Genomic DNA, 20,775 nt, shown 5'->3' with positions numbered 1-20,775 from the left:
CGAGCCACACCGGCCAAGGTAATGGCTACTTCGTTTTAGGTGAGTACGGTTGATAATTGGATGTTTTGCTACTGTATGCCACTGGCCACCTGCATCAAAACCCTTTAAACCAACTGGATTTTCAATCCTCTGCCTTAATCAGACTAGATCACCCATCCCTGATTTCTCCTGTTTCCCTGAGGCTATGTGCATCTTTAGTCTAATGTATCAGTCGGGCAACAAAACTTACTCTGAGGGATATAAGGAGAAAAGGAATTTATTTAAAAGCAAGGCGGAGTCAGGCTCAGAGGCATATGCATCTAGAAACAACTTCTAAAATCATGTCATAGAGCTGGGAAGGTGAAGACATTGCTACCCCTGCTGCTGTATATTAGACACCCCAGCTTACATTGTCCACATCGAGCATCGGTCACTGGGTACCACTCTAGCAGTGCTGTCCTAAAAACTCCACCACTCACCTCCACCACCAGAGGCTTTACTTCCACCAGGGTCACATGGTAAACAATTCCCAAGCCAGAAAATATTTCAGGTCCTGGGCAAGAAAAAACAATTCCTTTGTTTATTTCACATAGACCTGCTCCAAGGCTGAATCACCTGGGTCCCACCTTTGTAACATGTATATGCACAATTGTTATGTTGTTGCTTGCTTAATAATTTTCCTACAATTTGAATAGGTCAAGGAATGTGGTTTATGTATATATAGTACCTTAATATCCTCTTTCGTGCTTAGTGTGCTCTTCAGGGTGCTTTCTGCCTTGGCCTTCATTTCTTCCTGATTTTCCTGAGGTAGGCCGTATCGTAGGAAGATTTTAGGCTCTGGAGTCAGAAAAGCTTTGGACTCAATCCTGACCCTGGCCCTAAATAACAGTGCTTTTCAGTGGGCATACTGACTAACTTTTTAAAAGTCTTGGCTTATCTTTAAAAATAGGTATAGTAAAATCTGCTTTATGAGTTGTTATGAGGAATAATTCAGATAGAGCTCAGTAGGAGATGCTGAGAAACAATGGACTTGATTGTGTGGACAGAACTGTGCTTTTGAAGTTTGTAACAGAGCAATTATCTGAAGTAGGGCGCATGGGATGAACATGGAAAGAATGGAGCAGACTTAGCAACCCCAACAGACGCTGCTGCATTGCGGTGAAGTAACTCCATTATCCTTCTTTTATTAACCCAATACCTGGCCACAAAGGATGGAAATGGCCTTGACCGTCAGCCGCCAGGGCTCTCACTGTTGAAATCCCACTGTGAGGGAGAGGACGTGATGAAACGTACAGCTCCATCCTAGTAAGCATCTGTATGCCTATGAGCAGTGTCCTTTAGCAGTTGTTTCTATAAGTTAAAATCTTAACTCTGGAGCAGGTTGGGTGGGACACGCGAAGAGGCAGGTGCGCCTCCTGTGGAGGGGCTGAGGGAGGGCCCAGCCCCGAGCTGCGGGGGTGTCCTCAAGGCCTGTGGCCTGCGAGCCACGGTGCGCTGCTGCGAGCACAGGCTCGGGGCTGAGATTCTTGAAGCAGGAAGGGGGCCCGTCGGGCTTGGGGGACTGATGGTTCCAGCCAGGGTTCTGCAAGGACCTTAGCTTGACCTCGCGTGTTCGCGGGAGGCTCGGTTTGGGAGGTAGGTATAAAGAGTGATGCTCCTCTGAATTGCTTCTGTGTTCACTTCGTCGGTGTCTCTCGTACGGAATATCCTAAGAGAGATGCTGGAATATTTTGGCGTTCCCATGGACCAGGTTTTGCAGATTTGGGGCAATAAAGGCTATGGATCAGCTCAGAGTATGGTTTGTATTATTGGGGCAATTCTTCCTTTAAAGAATTGTCCCAGGCCTGATTTTGAATTGATCCTGCCCTTGAACTCCGCAGACTACAGCAACTGGATTTATAGTTCCATCTTTTGATGATATTTTGTGCGTGGCAAATGATGAAGATAGCTGTCTCAGATTTCGAAAAAATCTGAAAAAATATTGAAAAAATGAAGAAGATGAGAAAGTGAATTTTCTCATCCTTTGAAATTAGTTTAGGATCCACTGCTCTAAGACATAACAAACCAATGAAAAATCCTCAGCCTGCAAGTGAAGCTGCAATTTAACAAATAGCTGCCCTTGAAGATGAATGAACGTTTCTGGGCTCTCAGATTGCTGCAGCCATGGGAAGGCAGGAACTGAAAAACAGCATAAAGTCTGGCTCCTTTGATTGGCATGATGCGCCTGGCGGTTTGGAACAAGTGCCATCATTGGGGACTGCTGCACTGAGTGTCAAACCAGACCCATTTTCAAGTTCAGTGCTTCCTTCTGCACCCCTCAGTTTTCTTCTCTACAGCCTCCATGTTCTCCTCTTGAAAAGCCAGGATTTAGTAATATTTGTGACTTGGATAATTCAGCAACTGAAATGAACAAAGAGCACCCAGGTGCTTGTAAGACCAATTATAGTCGCCAGTCAAAAGCCCAGAAAAACAAAGATGTTCCAAAATGTTAGATATTTTAAAGGATATGAGTGAGATTAAACTTCATGCTCTTGAACCTGGACGCAGACCCATTCACAAGAGGAAAAGATACAATTCACATTGGGATCCAGTGTCATTATTTCTTTTTTCTTTAAATTTGTCTTTATTTTTGATAGTATTACAGATGTCCCCCCTTTTTCCCCCATTGTCCCCCTTGCCCCCTGCAGGCCTTCACCACCCTACTCTCTGTGTCTGCGGGTTATGTATATATGCATATAAATTCTTTGGTTAATCTCTTCCTGCCCCCCTCTTTCCTCCGAGATTCATCAGGCTGTTTCATGCTTCCATGTCTCTGGATCTATTTTGTTAGTTTATTTTGTTCATTAGATTCCACATATGAGCGAGATCATGTGATACTTGTCTTTCTCTCACTGGTTTATTTCACTTAGCATAATATTCTCCAGCTCCTTCCATGCTGTCCCAAAGGGTAAAGGAACCCCTCTTTTTACAGCTGCGTAGTATTCCACGGTGTAAATGTCCCACAGCTTTTTTTATCCACTCATCTACTGATGGGCACTTGGGCTATTTCCAGATCTTAGTTATTGTAATGGGATCCCGTGTCTTTAATATCCCAGGCACTTAAGCTGAAATTTGCATTCCAAAAAGATGGTTCCAAAGAAAGTAGGTCTTGGGAGTCCTCTTCATTTTCTAGTCCAGAAGCTTTAAGGTTTGGACAACACATTTCACAGTCAGAAGGACAGTGAACTAAAGGAAGACTGACAAACACTAAAGGCATTGTGACCAACGTGTAAGCAACGCAAACTGTATCTGTACTTACAAGGAAAGATTGCAGAAATATGCCAGCATGTCTTTCACTACATGTTAATCTGTTAATAAAATTAAATGAAGTGTGTACAGTAGGGTGTATCAGTGCAGAGGTCTGCTAAGTCTTGACTCTTAAGAATACCTGCCTCTGGTTTTGGAAGATCCAGCAATTAACTGGTTACTGATGATAGTTAGGTATATTGATTTTTTTTTTTCATGTATGGTAATGTTAGTAAAGGCTGAGTAAACACTTTGAATGATTTTCCTAAGAGCTAAATAGTAAATGACAATGTTTCTCCTGAGAGACCAGTAAGGTCTCACTGTAAGGGAACAGAAACCATTTTAAATGCATTAAGAAATTAAGGTAAGATAAGTCTGTATTGTACCACTCAGCAAACTATAGTATGTTTGAGTTTTTTAAAACAATTTATTAAAGGAGTTATGATATCCTAATTTAAGAGTCTTTGAATCTTTTAAAATTTGGTAGTGATCTGGTCAACTGGCCTCCGGGACCTTGGAGATTTTCAAAGAATATAATTTTTTCATTAAGATAGTCATAGTTTGAGTCCTATAGGCTGGGCCTCCTAAAAATTCTTCCTGAAGGTGATAAAGAATTATTCTTAGAAACTGATTTGAGAAAAGCTAGTATTTCAAGAATCTTCTTCATAAGTTTTGTCTATATTTGCTATGTAAATATGTATTCCCATCATTTTATTACTTTTGTTCCTTATTGTAGTTATACTCTGTTCCTTTGCAAATAGGATGTAAAATAAATGTGCCTTTGTAACTTGAAAAATAAGATAAAATCTTAACTCTGTAAGAAAAACTATTGAGATAGGATTAATTTTCCTCAAAGGCACTGCAAGTATGTTAGTTCATATTTTTACTATATGAAATACATATAACATGTGTACATATGAATATTATATCTTTATTTTCTCTATATACACATACACATTCATTAAAAAATCCTGAAATAATAATCATCTGCAATATCCTCTTATAGCAGTGAGTCCACAAAGTATAAATGATTGATGTCTTTCAGAAATCTCAAGACAACCAGGTGGTAAAATTATTAACCATCCACGGGAACTTGGCTTCAAAGCAAATCAATTAGGGTTGGAATCTGTACCACCCGTATCCAAAGCACAGAACGTCCTGACCACCAGATGTCACCATTCTTCTATTTCCCTCCCAGTGCCAGAAGAGTCAGAGCTGTTATTTTCTTCCAAGGGACTGAGGGAAATAGGTGCCTCCCAATATTCGTGGGATTTCACCAAAAGATCTCATTAAGAGGAATCGTTCTGCCCGCACGGATTTCCTGTGGTTCTTGAGCATCACATGGACAGTTTCTGACAGCTGTGTATCCAAGTGGCTGATCATTTGTGGCCCATCTGATCAGAAAATGTTGAAGTCATTTCCTCCGGTTTGAACTTAAAGGTAGGACTGACCTACTGTGTCTAGAGCCTAGAGCTAGCTCAACGCAAGAGAGGCCGCAGGGTGGATTCTCTTAAGATCTTGGAGTCAGGAGACTTCCCTAACTAGCCCGGTGGCCTGAGAGCTCACTTACAAAATGAGGGAGTTGGATTAAGTCATTTCTAGGGTCCAAAAATTCCACGATTCTTTGTTTTTAAATGCCTCTGCCAGGGAAGGTGGCAGGAGGATGGGGTGATCTACGTTAGAGAAAGAAGACTCCCGGGAGGACAGTGAAATGGGGGTGGAGAAATCCTACAGGGAACAAAAGGGGAAGTTGAACATAGACTCTCATACAGTAACCTGACCTAGTGACTGTTTACATGGCCTGGAACTTACTGGGGTTATAAACCTTGTGATTTTTACCCCTAAGTAACCCACCAGGCCACTATCCTTGTATTCTAATGCCACTTAACAAGGATCTATAATGCTCAGAGATGTAAATGTGCACATTCTCTCTCCTCGGGCTGGATTTAAGGTCATGGATTTAATGTCATGTCCGTCGATGTTCTTTGTGGTGCCTTCAGGACATGAGATACGTTTTATTTCCTTTTGCATTTACAACAGTACAGTGTTCGGCTAGCCTGTCCACAGTATTCATAAAATACGGGGGTGGAAGGGGGGAAGAGAAAGAGAAATGGAATTCATTTCTTGAGCGCCTACTATGTGCCAGGCATTGCTAAGTACTTAACATATATTTTATTTCATCCTCAAAATAACTTCATGAAGCTAAATCCATATGGTTAAGTGGCTTGCCCAAGGTTACAAAAACCAAGTGGCGGAAACTCGCATTGCTTCGTTTAACCCATTCTGCCAGGGTGGAAAGGCTCAGGGCACGTTTGATACGCCTGAGCTCCCAGTCTTCCCGCCCTGGGCTTCACAATGCTGAAGAGCCCCGGTGCTCAGGGGCCTGGACTGCACCCCTCTGGAGGGTGCGGTGCTATATTAGCATTTGCACACTGCCCGTGACCTTGCTAGAATATTATTTACGGCGGGGCTCAAACTCTCCTTTCTCTCTCCCTTTGGGCTGCGGAATAGCACGGATAGAAGTCCTCTCAGCCAGGGTTGATAGTTTGCAGACGGCCCCTGAGCGGCTGGGGCGTTTCGAATTGGCTGAGCGCTCCGCCGGGGAGGGCGGGGAGTTTGCCGAACGTCCCTGGCCGAAATCCCTGCCTCCCAGAGCCCCGAGCCGGGCGGCGGGGTGAAGTTGGAGAGGTCCGGCAGGGGAGGGCTGGGAGAAACTGCGGACCGACCCCCGCCCCGGTCGGCGGAGCCCCGGAGGAGTGTCTCCGCCGCGTCCGGGCCGGGTGCGGACGCGCCGCGCGCAGCCGCCAGGGCTGGGAGTTTGCAGACCGTCCCTGCCGCGGCCAGCTCGGCGGCGGCCCTGCGGCTCCCGCGGCTGCGGCGGTGGCCCCAGGCGCGTTCCGGCCGGGTAGCCGCACCGCAGGCTCCGGGCGCCGCCGCCCCGCGCCCCCCGCGCCTCGGGCCCCGCAGGACGGCGCCTGGTGGGCGCTCCCGGCGGCTGCTGCTGCTGCTGCCCGACAAGGAGGTGAGAGCCGCTGGGTCGGGGCGATCGCGTCGAAACTCGTCATCCCCGGGGAAGATGCACGCAGAGCGGACCGCGGAGGGCGCAGGCGGCTGGGCGCGGGCGGCGAGCGCGCGTGCCGAGGGTGGCGCAGCCGGGGGCTTCCGCGCGCCGCCCCTCTGCCGCCTGCGTGGGTGCCCCGGCCGCGGCCGCCCTGCGGGACCCGGGGTGCAGCCGCGGACGCGCCTGTGGGCGCCCACCTGCCCGTGGCAGCCCGTATCCAGGGGAGGCTGCAGGCCCCCAGGACCCGTGGAGAAGCGGTTTGTGGGCTTTTCTAGTGACTGTCCAGAGGAGGGTTCGGTGGTGCGGGCTGGAGGTGGCCGCTGGGGACGGCGGCTGGACGCTCAGACGGCGCAGGAGCTTTGGCGGGGTCATGCTGGGGGTGTGGGCCGGGCTGGGGGTCCCCGGGACCTGGGCGCTCGGGGCGGGCTCAGTGACGAGGAAGACGAAGGGAGGCCGGCGCGGGGCCCCAGGGGACGGGGATGCGGCGGGCGGGCGGGCGGGCGGGCGCTCTGGCCCGGTGACCAGGGAAGTCCGGCGGTGCCCCCCGTCCTTGGGGACGGCCGGAGGCCCGCGACCCGGCGGGCGCGCTGGGCCAGCCCGGAGAGGCCACGGGGCGCGCAGAGTCCACACCCGCGCACACTCCCCGAGAGCATGCTCAGTGCGGCCCTGGGAACTTCCTGCCGAGTCGCCCGCGCCCCGGCCCCCTCCCCGCCCGCCGCTGGCGAAGTTGGGGGCGGCGCGCTCTCGAGTGGGGGGCGCGGCGCCCGCCCGTCGCCCTTCGGCGTCCCGTTCCCCGCATCCCCTTTGCCCGGCCCCTGGCGCTTCCCTCTCCCGCCGCCCAGCAGCCGGGGACAGGCGTGGGTGTCACACCCCGGTCGCCCGGGCGGGGCGGGAGGCCGGGTGGCCGGAGGCCTGGCGGTTGGGTTGGGCCGCCTGCCCGGTGGACCCGCGCGTGGTGCGCTCGCCAGGCGCGCGGACGCGGCGCGGGGAGCAGACTGGGGAAGGGGGCGTGAGCGCGGGCCTGGCGCGCACGGAGCTGTCACACACAAAGCCTCGGGTGCGTCGCTGCCGCGCCGGGGAGGGAAGATGCCGCGCGCACCCGTCCAGCAGCCTTTGGAGCACCAGCGGGGCGCTGGGTGCCTGGGGGATGCCACTGCAAGGCGACGCCTATGGTTTTCAGAGGTGCTGCAGGTCAAGTCTGGGACCCGGGACTCCTGGCACTTCCTGCGAGGCCTGGCCCTGGACAGGCGCGCTTCTGCGCTTGGCTCTGGCAGCCCCGTTAGGGACCGATGGGCGCCTAGGAGGCTGTGAAGTTGCGGAGGAGAAAGCTGAGGTTTGGGCGGGGATCCGGTGGGATGGCAGCACTGCACTTGAAAACACTTGAATCCAAGTGTTAGAGGCAGGATCTCATTCTAAAGAGGCAAGCGGGAAGCTGGCACCCTAAATTTATTGGCTGTTAGGGTGAGAGCAAAGCTCCCCTGTCCAGAGGTCTTTTAAGTTTTCTCTAGTTTCCAAGTTGATGTCCGTGTAGTCGCCCTGAAACGGAGAGGCCGGAGACAGGAGCTGGTGCCGGACAGGGAAGAGGGTGACCTTCCCCGCTGCCCCTTTCATCGGCTGGCAGGAGAGGAAAGGAAGCTGCTCGGCCTGACACCAGACTCTGGCAGAGCCGGGTACCTGGCCGTAAGCTTTGGGCTTTTCCTTTCATCTCCCCGTGTTCCAGCCTGCCTTCCGGATCTAGGAGGCTTGTGACTGGAGTCGTGAGGAGACAGGAGTCTGCAGTCCTGGTCTGGGGCTTTGCCCGGCTTGCCCCTACACGGGGGGCACTGGTTGGTTTGAAGGCAGACTGCCGTGGCACCCAGGCTGAGGGGCTCGCCCAGATCTGCCAGTGGCATCTGTGTGTTTCATTCAGCAGGTGCTGCAGAGCCGCTCAGGGGCTTTCAGACCTCAGCAGCGCCCATGTCGAGCGCTGTGTGTTTGGAAGTGTGAGTACAGTACTCATTTATATATAGCCACACATCCATGTAGGTTTTTATAAAGAAACATGGGCATATGTGCGTACAGATGCAGTGTTCTTTGGTAGCATCTTGGGGCTGGAAGGGACCTCAGGAGATCACAGAAATTCAAATTTTCTCCTTTCCTATTCAGTTTCCTCAGTTTAAAAATAACCAACCAGCCTTCTGCCCAGCTGGCTTCCCAAAGCTTTTGATGTCAGATTCCCCCTGTGATCCTCGCCCAGGGGGAGGCCTTTGACGTCTCTGGCTCCTCAGGATCTGGTCTAGATGCACTCTGACGTTTGACATGACTTTTCCTAATGCTCCACGTAGCTTGGGATCTATCTAAGCCCCTGCAGAGTCACTCTTAGATTGATTTTGGCAGGGGACAGGCAACGATGTCTAGAGAATTGCAAAGAGCGGTCATCAGTAAAACTTGGGTTGGAAAGTTTGTGTCCTCTGCTCTGTGGTCATCTGGGTGGGTAGTTGCTCGGCTCCGTCCCAAGAGCAGTGGGGACTCATTTTTACCTTCTTCTGCTCCTGCATCTGGGCCTTTTGGCTCTAGGAAGGTGGGGTGGTAGCTGGGCTTGGTATTCTGTGCTGATGGGATTATAGTAGGTCTCGGGAAAGCACGTGCCATCAGGAGTGTTGTCTCTGGGGGTTTGTTATGGTGGATGTCAAAGTTTGGGGAAGGATCCTGGTGTCAGGTGAACAGTTAACAGATAGTCTTGGCTGAAGGAAGGTGTATGTGTTGCAGAAATCAGATACTTAAAAAAAAAAAAAGAGGAAATCATTTTATATTTGGGGGGAGAGTGCCACGTGGGTGACAGTTGAGAGGTTTCGGTCAGAAATGAATTTGGTACTTGTCAGTGCATGTTTTACTAGGCTGCCTTCAAAGTTCATAATTGCTTTGAAGTATAGAGTCCCTCTTAATAGCCTGAATAAAGCCATGCTTTTAAATTTCTGTGTGAAACCGAGTAAAGTTCTCCCCATCTTAAAGTTTTTAATCTAAGCCATGTCCCTATACTCTCTTGCATCCTCTGTCAACATCAAAAATCCGAGCACAGTTTTGGTGACCTCTGTGCCAGCTGCAGGTGTCCTCATTGAGTGTTTATTGGGCAGCCACCATGAGCCACACTGTGCTGGTGCTGGGTATAAAGATGGCCTTTTTCAAAATTACCTCCTCACTTTTAATTTATCTGACCTTCTCTTTCAGTGTGTTAATGCAAACTAATAGCTCTTGGAAAGCCGCCAAGGTGGGTCCCCGGAGCTTTAGGACTGTAACCATGTTTTCAGCTGGAAGAGTTGGGACTTGAGCTGTGTTTGCCCACTTGCGCTGTTTTATTTATTTACTTGTGTGTGTTTTTTTCATTGCCACAGCTAAATGCATCCTTCCCCTACATTGTCACATTTGGAAGGCTGTATGTGTGCATGAGAGCGGTTGGAGGAATCACGATTTCTTCAAAATCCTACAGCTCTCTTGTATGAATACACAACTTTCTGGAAAGAAAACAGAGGCCTTTCTGCGGGGACCCTTTGGCCTCAAAAATCAGGAGAGGCAAAGGGGATAAGCTCTTGTAGCTGGATTTGGTGGGAGCAGTTCTCCCTGTAAACTCACAGCCCCTCTGCTATGCCTGTGGCTATGCCTTCTGGGCCTTGACCTTGGCTGGGGCTGGTACCTAGGATGGCTGAGGAGTATTTCTCCGTTCTGTTGCCGGTGAAGTCAGGAGTGGCATTATCCAAGTACTTTGTTACTTGTCAGAGTTAAGTACCAGTGTTTGTAATTTAGATACTTACAAAAAAGTTAGCGCTTCAAAGTTATCCCTAGGATAATAAAGGCCTCGCTTATTTGCATCCCTCTGTGATTTTTGTGGCTGGCCCTTGAGGGAATGTGAGCTGCCCACGTACTTCTGTGGACCCGCCTCTTCTTAGTATTGCAGTTCTGAGCACAGACAGCTTGTAAATCCTGTCATGCTGGCTAGATGCTTTTCCTAAGTATCTTACCCAGCACAGTCTTCCACTATAACAGTTTGCATCTCTTTCATGGCTCAGTCCCCCCTTGGGAGTGTGTTGTGTTGCTGTTCAGTGTAGAGATTATATGTCTTGGAGAAATTTTAAGAGTAGGTGGGCAAGAAAATAGAGATGGTGATGAAAAAATGTATCTCCTATATTTGACACAATCGCAAATGCTTCTTTTGTATTTCACTTACTCATTGCAACACTGAGGTAGATACTAATGTCATTTCCAGTTTATACATAGAGAGGCTGAGACATTAGGAGTTCATGAAACCTGGTCAAGGCCAGACACAGCTAGCAGGTGGCAGGGGGAGGATTCAAGCCCAGGTGGTCTAGGTCCAGGGCCCATGTTTGCTGGACTATGCTTAGTTGTTAAGGCTGAGAACCTCACCCTGTACTAGCCAGTACCTTCTTTCCAGTGAAAGCCAAGAGAAGTCTTAGACACTCAGGGGCTGGCAGGGACTTGAGGAAGATCCCTCTGGATCCTTGCTCTTTCTAGCTGAAGACATGGAGGTGCAGGGAGGTAGAAGGACCTGCTCTGTCTCACCAGCAGGTAGCTGTGGGAATGCTGGGCCTCAGTGCTGACCCTTGGTCCCACAGGAACAATGGATAACAACTGATAACAGATATGTGCCTGCTTTGTTTGTAGAGTTCATCCAGGGAGAGAATGTGATGGTCTTTCACATCTGCCCCTTGCACTCCTAGAACCCTCTGTGTGCTCATAACCCCCCTTAACCTTAGAATCTGGTGGGGAGCAAGGGGGGGGGGTGTCCAAGTGCCTCACTATCCCCAAATGGGAGAATCTAAGCAACTTTTGTGCCTTTAAGTGAGGTGTTCCTTTTTTTATGCCACCTTTTAAGTTTGACACCTTAAGAATGTAGTCTGGGCCCTGGCCGGGTAGCTTAGTTGGTTAGAGTGTTGTCCTGATACACCAAGTTTGTGGGTGCTTTCCCCGGTCAGGACATATACAAGAAGCGGTGATAAATGCATAAATAAGTGGAACAACAAATTGATGTTTCTTTGTCTCTGTCTCTGTCTCTCTGTCTCTCTCTTAAAAAATCATTTAAAAAAAGAATATAGTCTGGGATGGACTTTAGGTTTCACTCTGAAATTCTTATTTTCTCTTCTTCTGTGTTTCTCTGTCTTAGGGCTCCTGGCCCCTCTCAGCATTGATTTCTGTGCTTGAGGAGCATGGGTTGGGCAAGGCGTGCTATTTCTTAACAGTTCCAAAACAGGGCTGGTGAGGATGTCCCCACAGTGTATGTGGAATCCTAGAACGATTGCTGAGGCCCTGTAAAATGTTTCTCTGACCACTGGGATCTTCCTGCTTCCTGGGATTTTCCTGTCGGGCATACGGCGGGCACCGTTCCCTTTTAGTTGTACTCCTTTCCTGGGAGCAGGGTTGCATCAGGCCCATCAGTGCTCTCGCCTGTCCTGATTCTGAGCATTTCTGGTTAGTAGCCCTTAGCTGCTCAAGGAGGTTAAGTCTAGGCCTGCTCACACCCACTCAGGAGAGCTCCGTTCAGCTGAGACAATAGGCAAATGAAGAGCACTTTCATTCAGGCCTCCTGACCACGGTGGGCCTCAGCTCTGATGCTGAAAAGTGAGGGGGTTGAATGAGCTCCCCAAAGTTCCGTTCAGTCCTCATGCTGCGTAATCCTGTCTCTGTGGCGGAGGAAGTGTAGAATACGGAAATAAAATTCCTTTAGGGAAAATAGAAAAAAAATGTTCAGGAAAAACTCAGGTTGTTTTTGCCATTGCTGGTAGAGGAGTAGATAGTTCCAATGCTCACCTGCGAAGAACTAGCCCTCTGTTACTGCTCTCTCTCAGGATGTTTATTTTTGAATGGTGAGAAGTAAAAAACCTTGCACCTTGCGTCTCAGCCTAGAAATAACCTGCTTCCCCTACTGAAGCTATTTTTCCCCCCTGGGAAATAGAGATTCAAAGAGCAGAAGATGACCCAGCCCAGGGAGGGCCGTGGTTCTGTGGCACAGCGCCCGGGGAAAGTGGCCACGTATTTGCACTGCCACCAGCTGGGCCCAATTCTGTAACATACCTGCGTGGCTGCTTCACTATGAAACCACTTTGAAAGAACTGAGAGTTTGATATCAATCTCCCTGCAGCTGCTGCTGCTTTTTTTTTTTTTTTTTTTTTTACCATCTGTTATTTTCAACGCCAACTTTTTATTTACTAGTGTTCATGCTAATGAGGAGTTTTCTAAATGACCAATTCTTCCTCTTTTATATCTTGTTTAGAAAAGCGTTCTCTCTGCCTCCCGCTAAGTGTGATTTTTCTGCTTTCTTAGTCTTTCAGTGCGGTGGACGTCCCTCCCCCACCTCCTGTAATTTCTCAGAGGCACCAAGGTTAGAGGCAGCACCAAGTGGGGATTTGGAGAGGAAGGGGCACTTTCCTTCTCCCTCCTCCCTGATAATAATGTTCATCATATGAGGACCCCTCACTCTTCTGTGAGACCTTTGCCAACACAACTTCAGGCCCCTCTGTCCATGGGGATGGCCTTCCCTTTTTACAAAGTTCTCAGCTCCAGTGATGAAGGATGGTACGTTTCCCCTCCTCCCCTTATGTGATTTCTAACTCTTGTGCCTGCTAGATTTAAAGGTGGCACTGTTCTGTGGAGTCCTTCGCTATATGTTATATAGTATGCACAAATGTAATTCTCTTGGGTAAGTGTTATCAACTTTTTTCTACAGGTTCACCATTCCTTATTTGCTATTCTGATGTCCAGTGAGCTCCAGAGAGGGAATTTTTCCCCAGGTTGCTTAAAAAAAAATACATCTGGCCCCAAGGGTTTCTTAGAAAGGAGTAGAGCGCTCTAGTAGGCATGACTGGAAACTCCATTGCCTTGTACAGGGCCCGACGCCGATGCACATGATCAGCGTGGCATGTACTGAAGGGTGAACTTTCTCTGCAGTCTGCTGGCTGTTTTCATGTCGGTCAGTTCAGTGCTCTGTGATTCCGGTTTCTGTTCTGTCAGATGAGGCATCTCAGCTTCTACATCTGTGGGATTCTATCAGTGTATCTTCTTGGCTGAGCTCGGCACACTCATCTGCTCTAGTTTCTTTAACTTGACCTTAAGAATATTCTCAGGTGTTTTCCCAGTCTTGAGATCCTGTTTGGTTGTGTCTGTTTAGAGTTCTGTTTTTTAAATCAGTGGACCCTTTGTAGACATTTGTCATTTCTCCCTCACCATGGGCCTAATTCATGGGCTCGTGAAGCCCAACAGATTGGGACTTTGTGTGTGAGTGAGTGAGAGTGTGTGTGTGTGTCCATTTTCACATACCGCTAGTGCTGATTACCGTATTGTCATATTATCTGAAAAGTGGGAGTGATCACAGTTAGAGCTGAAGATCTGGAGTAGCCATCAGTTCGATGAAGGCCCTAGACAATTTCTGTGGAAGTGTTATCGGAGAAATTGGGGTGTCCCCTTCCCCACTGGGTGCCGGGGTGGGGTCCTTACGATATCTCGAGAAAAATAATTTTCTGAGACTCGCACGGGAGGATGAGTGATTTTCATTTGTGTGAAATTACATTCCTGGGTTCCCAAAGTCCCATTCCGGCCGTAGAAGAGGTGTAGCTGGGGTTTCAGTAAAGCTAGAAGCAAAGCCAGTGTCCAGAGTTTCCGTTCCATGTTGCAGCTGGGTCCAGTCCAGCATCAGACGAGCTGCAGTTCGTTAGTCACTTGCGTGTGGGGTCCACATGGCCGCGGACCACGTGGGAGAGTACAGGAGAGTGCACCCCAAGCAATAAGAGTCCCAAGAGCATAAGAGGAACCAAGAACACAAGAGCACAAGAGAGCGAGCTTCTTTGTTGGGGGACTAAGTACCCCAGTGTTCCTGTGCTTGCCGTGGCCACGCCCATTCTGGCCAGTGACCCGTTTCCAGGTGTGACTCACAGACGAGTACCTTTCTGATGTCACCCCAGCTTTACCGGGAATGTGTCCGTCCTCCAGGTCCAGTCCCTTCCCCCAGCCATCTGCAGGGAATCGGCCAGCGGCTCCCTGGGGAGTGCAAAGCTGCAGCTTCCTGGCAAAGCTGCCTAAATGACATGCCTATAATATTTGGCCTTCCCTTCGCTCCATTCCTGTTATTAATAACTAGCTAATTTCGGCGGAATATCAGAAGGATTTTGTTACTATGGCTTTTCCCGTAGTACATACTCGGAGATTGTATGGATAGTGATTTTACTGTGCTTTCCTATAGACGCCAGTAAAGGTTTTCCGCGGTAATGAGTTGCTTATTCTACATAATGCCTTTTGCCTGCTTGCCGCCGGAACTAGAATCAGACACCGCTTTCCATGTTTCGTGCCGTGCCTGGCTCGCGCCCTCCAAGTTTCGTGTCCTCCAAGTCTCAGACTTTCTTTTTGCCAGTCCAGTGGCTTCAAGAGAGACTTTTCTATTTCCCCATCTTCAGTCTTATGAAGATTATGAAACTTTGTAGCTCTTCTGTTACTGCCGTAACAAATAACCACAGACGCAGTGGCTTAAAGCAACACCAGTTTATTTTATAATTTTGTAGGTCACAGGTTCAGCATGAGCCTCGCTGGCTAAGATCGCAGTGTCCATTCCTTTTGGAGGCTCTGTCTGCGGGAGAATCCGTGTCCTTGCCTCGTCCAGCTTCTCGAGACCACCCACATTCACAGGCTTGTGCTCCCTTCCTCCCTTCCTCCTGTCCCTCTGCCCCCAGGGTGGCACTCTGACCACAGCTGGGAAAGGTTCTCTGATTTTTTTTTCTCGCTTTTCTGCCATGGTTTATTCTTAAAAAATTAAACATTGATCATTAACAATAAATGCATAATTTACAAAAATCCAATATTTGTTCATAGGATTTATACATACAGGCGTTACATGACATTCTTCTGAGAGGCTAAACTTAGATATAAGAACATGAATTAATTTGATGCCTGGATATATATGAAAAAGTAAGAAACTATATACATAAAGGCTTAAGTTTTACATAAATATAAGAAATATTACATTCTAAGAAAGGATCTCTGATTTTAGGGATCTCTGTGATTAGATTGGGCCCACCCAACTAATCCAGGATACTCTCCTCATCTCAGGGCCTTTAACTTGATCGAGTCTGCCCTCTTAAGTTAACAGGTTCACGGGTTCCAGGGTTTAGGAACTGAACATCTTTGGGGGCCACTTATCTGTCTACCACAGTCCTCAAAACGTTTTGCAAAGAAATGGTTTTCTATGCTTTCTGCACAGGAACTCTTCCTTTCCACTGAAGATCTTTACTGTCACAGGAAGTGTGCCTATTTCCTTGTTGGTCATAGTTTTTAATTCAGTTGTCTCTTAGTTTCCACCAGGGATTGGTTCCAGAATCCCTCTCGGGTACCAAAATTCTTGGCAGCTCAAATTCCTTATATAAAACGGTGAAGTATTTGCATATAACCTATATTTGCATTTAGGCTACAGCTGAGTGTGCCTACACATCACTTCATTTTCATGGATTCAGTAGTGCTGGGCATGTGGCAAGTTTTCCGTGTTTTGGAACTTTCTGGGATTTTTTGAAAACATATTTTTGGTCTGCAGTTGGTAGAATCCATGGATTTTAAGTCAGTGGATATGGAGGGCTGACTATATATTCAAATAAAACATTTGCAAAACGCTGTAGCTAAGGTTCAAGTTCAGCTCTGGGTAGACACTGAGCTACGTATGTTTACATGTTCCAGTTTATGTAATTGTCAGCAGTCCTGCGATTGCACTGAGGAAACTGAGGTGCACAGGAAACTTGCCCAGGGCCATGTAGCCAGAGGCAGTGAAGTCAGGGTATGAACGTGGGTCTCACTGATTCCAAAGCCTAGCTCTTTTCACTCTGCCTTCCTGCGTCAGAAGTGATAATGGAAAGAACAAAATGAGAAATGGTAATGGGAAAACTTAAAATAATGTAAAATCGCTCTGCTTCTGCCAGGGTGATGACAAACTAAGCATTGCCTGTGGTAGACTGATTGCACTAATGGTCCCGATTAATGACCTCCCTGTGTCCACGCTCTTTACCTTGTAACTCTTAGTTCCCTCCCTTTCCCTCCCCCACCACTGAGATTGGCCATGTGGCCTGCTTTGGCCAGTGGGATGTTAACAAATGCCATGTAAACAGAGTTCAGAAGAGTGTAGGTGTTTCTAACAGTCTTTTACACAGCTGGGCGAGCTCTCCTAAATGCTTGCCACCGCCGTGAGAACAGGCCCAGACTAGCCTAATAGAGAGGTCTGAGAAACACTTGGGGATGAGCCAGATTGTGGCAGCCGAGGCCATCTTATATAAGCCAGCCCCCAACTGAACTGTTGGCCTCTCAAAATCTCCTGAACATGTCTTGCCCAGATCAGTTAAGCCAGATCACCAGAACCACCCAGCTGACCTGTAGAGTTATAGCAATAATCGATGATTGTAGTTTTAAGCCACTGAGTCCTGGGGAAGTTTGTTATACAGCAGTTGCTAACTGATACACAGCTCTTGTCAGATGTTTAAATAGCATAAGAAATATTTTAGTGTCCTTTTGAAGATCCTTTTAGACTAGTAACTAAATATTTTCTTTAAAAAAAATTAATGTTTTTAAATATTCTCTTAAGATTATACTTTAGGCTCAAGAACTTACCCATTATATCTACCCCCACACTCCTTTAATTCTCTCGATACTCCTATGGAAATTACACTAAGTAAATCTGGCAGATGTGAAACTAACCCATTTCCTGTGTCATACTCAAACTTTCTTTTCTATTTATTAAGTTTTTGCTATTTAATATTATACCTGATTGGCTTATATAGGAACCTTTTCAGGTAATTCTAAAATGTTCCATTATAAGTAATATTACCCTCCCCCCCATTTTTCCTAATTGAATTGAGGCTCTCTTGCGGAAACTAGCTGGAATTAACATGGACACAAATTCCATTCAAGTGCTAATTACTTATTCATTAGATTCCAGCAGTGGCTTTTTTGGCGATATAATGGGAGTCCATTAGTGGCAGAGGTAGAGACAGTGATCTTGGCTTCTTTTACAACACCTTTCTGGCAGCTGGTCCTCACCGCCACATTGCTGAATTAGGGTGGTATTATTTCTGAGCATAATAAGATTTGGAGACATTAAATCATGGACATTTGGGGTTGGAAAGACTTTGGAAAACATTTATCTTTTTCACTCAGGCCTAATTGGGCCCTTCAAGGCCAAATTTCTCCAATACCTAAATTTTCCAGGCTGTCAGGAAAGGATGACAGTGTTATTTACGTGTTGTGACTAAGGAGACTGATGAAGAGGAGCCAGGCAGGAAATACTTCAGAATGATCTGGATTTATCTTTCTAGAGCCTGAAATGCCAGGTGAAGAATGGTCACTTGCCCATTTATTTATTGGCAATGAGAACAGAATGAAAATAAATGGGCTTCAAGTACAGCTTGAAGAGCTTAGGAACAGTCTGAGAAATGTCCCCCAAATAAGGTAGGTCCTTTGACACAACAGGCTCTCCTGAGCATTTTCGATGTTAGCTTTCCTGCTTGGGTTAGGTGGGTGGCCATCTCTGCAGGGGGTCGGCCCCTATAATTAATAAGGACGCCTCCGGGTGCTGGCAACAGAAACCCGCCAGAGCTTGCTTCAACCAGAAGTGGAGAATTCACATTAGGGCTCCCGGAGCAGGAGCCAGGACCTGCCCCAGGAACCCCTTTTGCTTCCCCTCTGCCTCCCCCTATCTGGCTGCTTCATTCTCCTCTCTGCCTCCTTCTGCTTTTCTTGTCTCAAGGGCTGAACTCGGGGGGAAGGTCACTTGTTACTAGGAAGCCACCCAGCAAGACTGGTCTTGCTCTTGTAATGCCACTTCCAGTTTCCTGGGGAGTGTCTCCTCAGTGGCCCAGCTTGATGCTACCCACAGGTGGGCAGAGTGTGGGAACTGCACTATGGATTTGGCTAGTTCCGGGGAGTCTTGTGGGGGCATTTTAGAAATTTATGGAGCAGTTTGATTGTCAGTGATTGAGGGGCACTGCTCGCATTTATTGGGTGGGGACCAGGGATTCCAGCCAGCTGTGATGGTTAGAATAGTCTTATACCCCAGAGTGTATCCTGTGTTCCACTGTGAGATGATCATGGATGAAAAAACAAAGCTGGTTGGGTTATTACCTGAACCTGGAGACCTCACACACACATAAACAAAGACTGTTTGCACAGTTTAAGTAAGCATTGACTTTCTTAGTGGGTAAAGAGAGATTGTGCTTTGTTTTGTTGGGAAATTTGTCAAGAGGCGTTTGCCAGAAATCACGCCACCCATGGCCTCACCACGTCACCTGGTGTCAGTCCACACCTATACCTGACCCTCTGTTTGATTTTACATTCAAGTATAAGCATCTCATAATTGCATCATACCTTCTAGATTAGTCTTGCCCAATGAGTTGCATATTGAAATGTGTGTGAGATTTGTGATAAATTATTTTCCTTTTATTCTCATTTATGTTACTCTTACGGCAATAAATATATATGTTTCAAGTTGCATTTAGGAAGTTTTTCTAAGAATTTGATTTCAAATAGTAAAAGAGCATTAGAAGTTTGCTATACGCCTGGAGCTGATACAATTCAGAACACAGCGTTAGGGGAAGTGACTTGTAATTTTCCCATGGTCCGACGATTCAGCTGACTTAAATACTCTTAATACTAACAGTTTAAAAAATATAAAGCTGTGGCTTGTGCATTGGGTACAGCTGAAGAAAAAAGAGATGTTGGCCCCTTGCTGCACACCCTTCCCCCTCCCATGCGCGGGCTTTGGCTCCAGCTGGGCCAGGGTCCAGGTTGTAGGTCTCCTCATCTTTTGGAAAAGCCATAGGAGTAGGGCATAAAATCAGGTAATCACACGAGTTTCACATGCACCACTTTGTAGGGCTTCAAGGGGGATCTGTGAGCTTGCATGGGAAAAAATATTACACCTTGAGTCTCACTAACCTCTAACAAAAATTGAGCAGCTCCTGAACTTTGAACGTTGACCACAAATTACAGCAATTTTAGTGTTGCCTGTGACTCAGTCACCAATAGAAATTCGGTATTTTATATCACATCGTAGATGGCTAACCGATACCTTGAAACAGTATGACTTTGAAATGATGGCGGTTTTTAGACCTGCTGCTAGATAGTGTTATTTAATGCATGGACAAATAAGCATGTGTGTTACTATGTCACAATTTTAAAAATATTTTGATCACCATGTTTAAATGTAATTGACATCCTCTGTAATCCTGTGCATTTCATTTTAGGCATTTAAAAAATCCTGAAAAGGGTCCATAGACCTCACCAGTCTGCCAGGCTCTGTGAAACAGCAGTCACAGAGCAGGGTTTTGGAGTGTTCTGGACACTATGCCCCCCCACCGCTGTGCTGTCTCTTCTGTTGATCAGGAGTTGACCTCCTGACGTGGCCTGTCCCCAAGATGCCAGATAAGAGTGAAGGGGATGTGGGCTGATCTCCTTGGATCTGGTCAAAGAACTGCGCTGGAGTCACCCTTGGTTCATTCTTTTACTATGCACAAGGAGGCAACTTTCTCCTAGAAGGCTGTATCAATCAGCACAGGTACATGGTGTATTTAAAGCCAAAACTTACTGATTATATGAATCTAAATGAAAGCGTGATTTCTGGTTCAGCTTTTCCTGTGGAGAAACACCACAGACATTCTGCAGGAGAATTCCCAATATACAGATCAACTTCTCTTTTCCTTGTCTGTGTTTCAGAGTTGCATAATCACAAGAACTCTTAAGAAGGACCGGATTGCCCAAGAAATATGTTGTACACCTGGCTGCCGGCGGTGTTTTCCTGCTACCCTGTGGCTTATGGGGGCAGAGGCATCTCTCTGAGGTCAGGGTTTGAGGTGGAGATAGCTCCATAGGTGTGCACTTCATCCTGGTGGTTACCTTGCCCCCCAGCTGGAGGGTGCTGGATTTCTGGGAACGGCACTAGCCTTTTTCTGTGTCTGGAAACTTCTGTTGATAGGAAATGAGTTTGCCACAGAACAGCCCACTCTGCACTGTTCCTTGCTGCCCTCCAGACTCGGAGTCGTGGCTGGGCTACCATGTGCATCTTTTTCCTCTCACACCTTCTAAGTCTATATTTAGAGCCTGGGAATGCTGACCACTTCCTTTCTACTTTAGTAGTTGAGCATGAAGAGGGATCTTCACGCACTCAACCCGCGATAAATAATAATGGGAATAATATATATTTTTTGATCCTTTGTTTCAAAAGACATGCTGAAGATTGGAATTGAATACTTTCACATTTTTAACCACCATTTTTTATGGGTTTATTGATTGAATTCCTTACTGAGTAAAACCACTCCCTTAAGATTGTGGGAGCAGCCCCATTACAAGATATTGTTACTGCTCACGTCCGACTAAAGAGAACATATGTGCGTTTAACAAGCTTATCAATGAAGTGACAGCATCTCTTTTGCTTCGCGAGCTGC

The 20,775-nt window shown here is 47.4% G+C and overlaps 1 protein-coding gene and 1 pseudogene across 7 annotated transcripts in view; both read left to right on the top strand.

The window, feature by feature from the left end:
* The first annotated feature begins 1,642 nt into the window (after positions 1-1,642).
* Positions 1,643-3,203, top strand: LOC107531994 (mitochondrial fission regulator 2 pseudogene; annotated as a pseudogene).
* Positions 3,204-4,499: 1,296 nt separating this feature from the next.
* Positions 4,500-20,775, top strand: part of MGAT5 (alpha-1,6-mannosylglycoprotein 6-beta-N-acetylglucosaminyltransferase) — a 309,086-nt gene continuing 292,810 nt past the window's right edge. For 3 of the 7 annotated variants that reach the window (XM_087819890.1, XM_087819887.1, XM_087819886.1), the window contains exon 1: positions 6,214-6,286. The gene's annotated coding sequence lies outside the window, so the exon portion shown is untranslated. Of the gene's footprint in view, positions 4,705-6,213; positions 6,287-6,510; positions 6,583-19,184; positions 19,890-20,775 lie in introns of those variants that run through there. The other 4 variants (XM_016206246.2, XM_087819888.1, XM_087819889.1 and 1 more) reach the window with 4 other exon arrangements.

This window comes from Miniopterus natalensis, chromosome 8 (assembly GCF_054644295.1).
Source record: "Miniopterus natalensis isolate mMinNat1 chromosome 8, mMinNat1.hap1, whole genome shotgun sequence".
In the NCBI taxonomy this organism is placed as follows: Eukaryota; Metazoa; Chordata; class Mammalia; order Chiroptera; family Miniopteridae; genus Miniopterus; species Miniopterus natalensis.
This window is presented reverse-complemented; position numbering and strand designations above follow the sequence as displayed.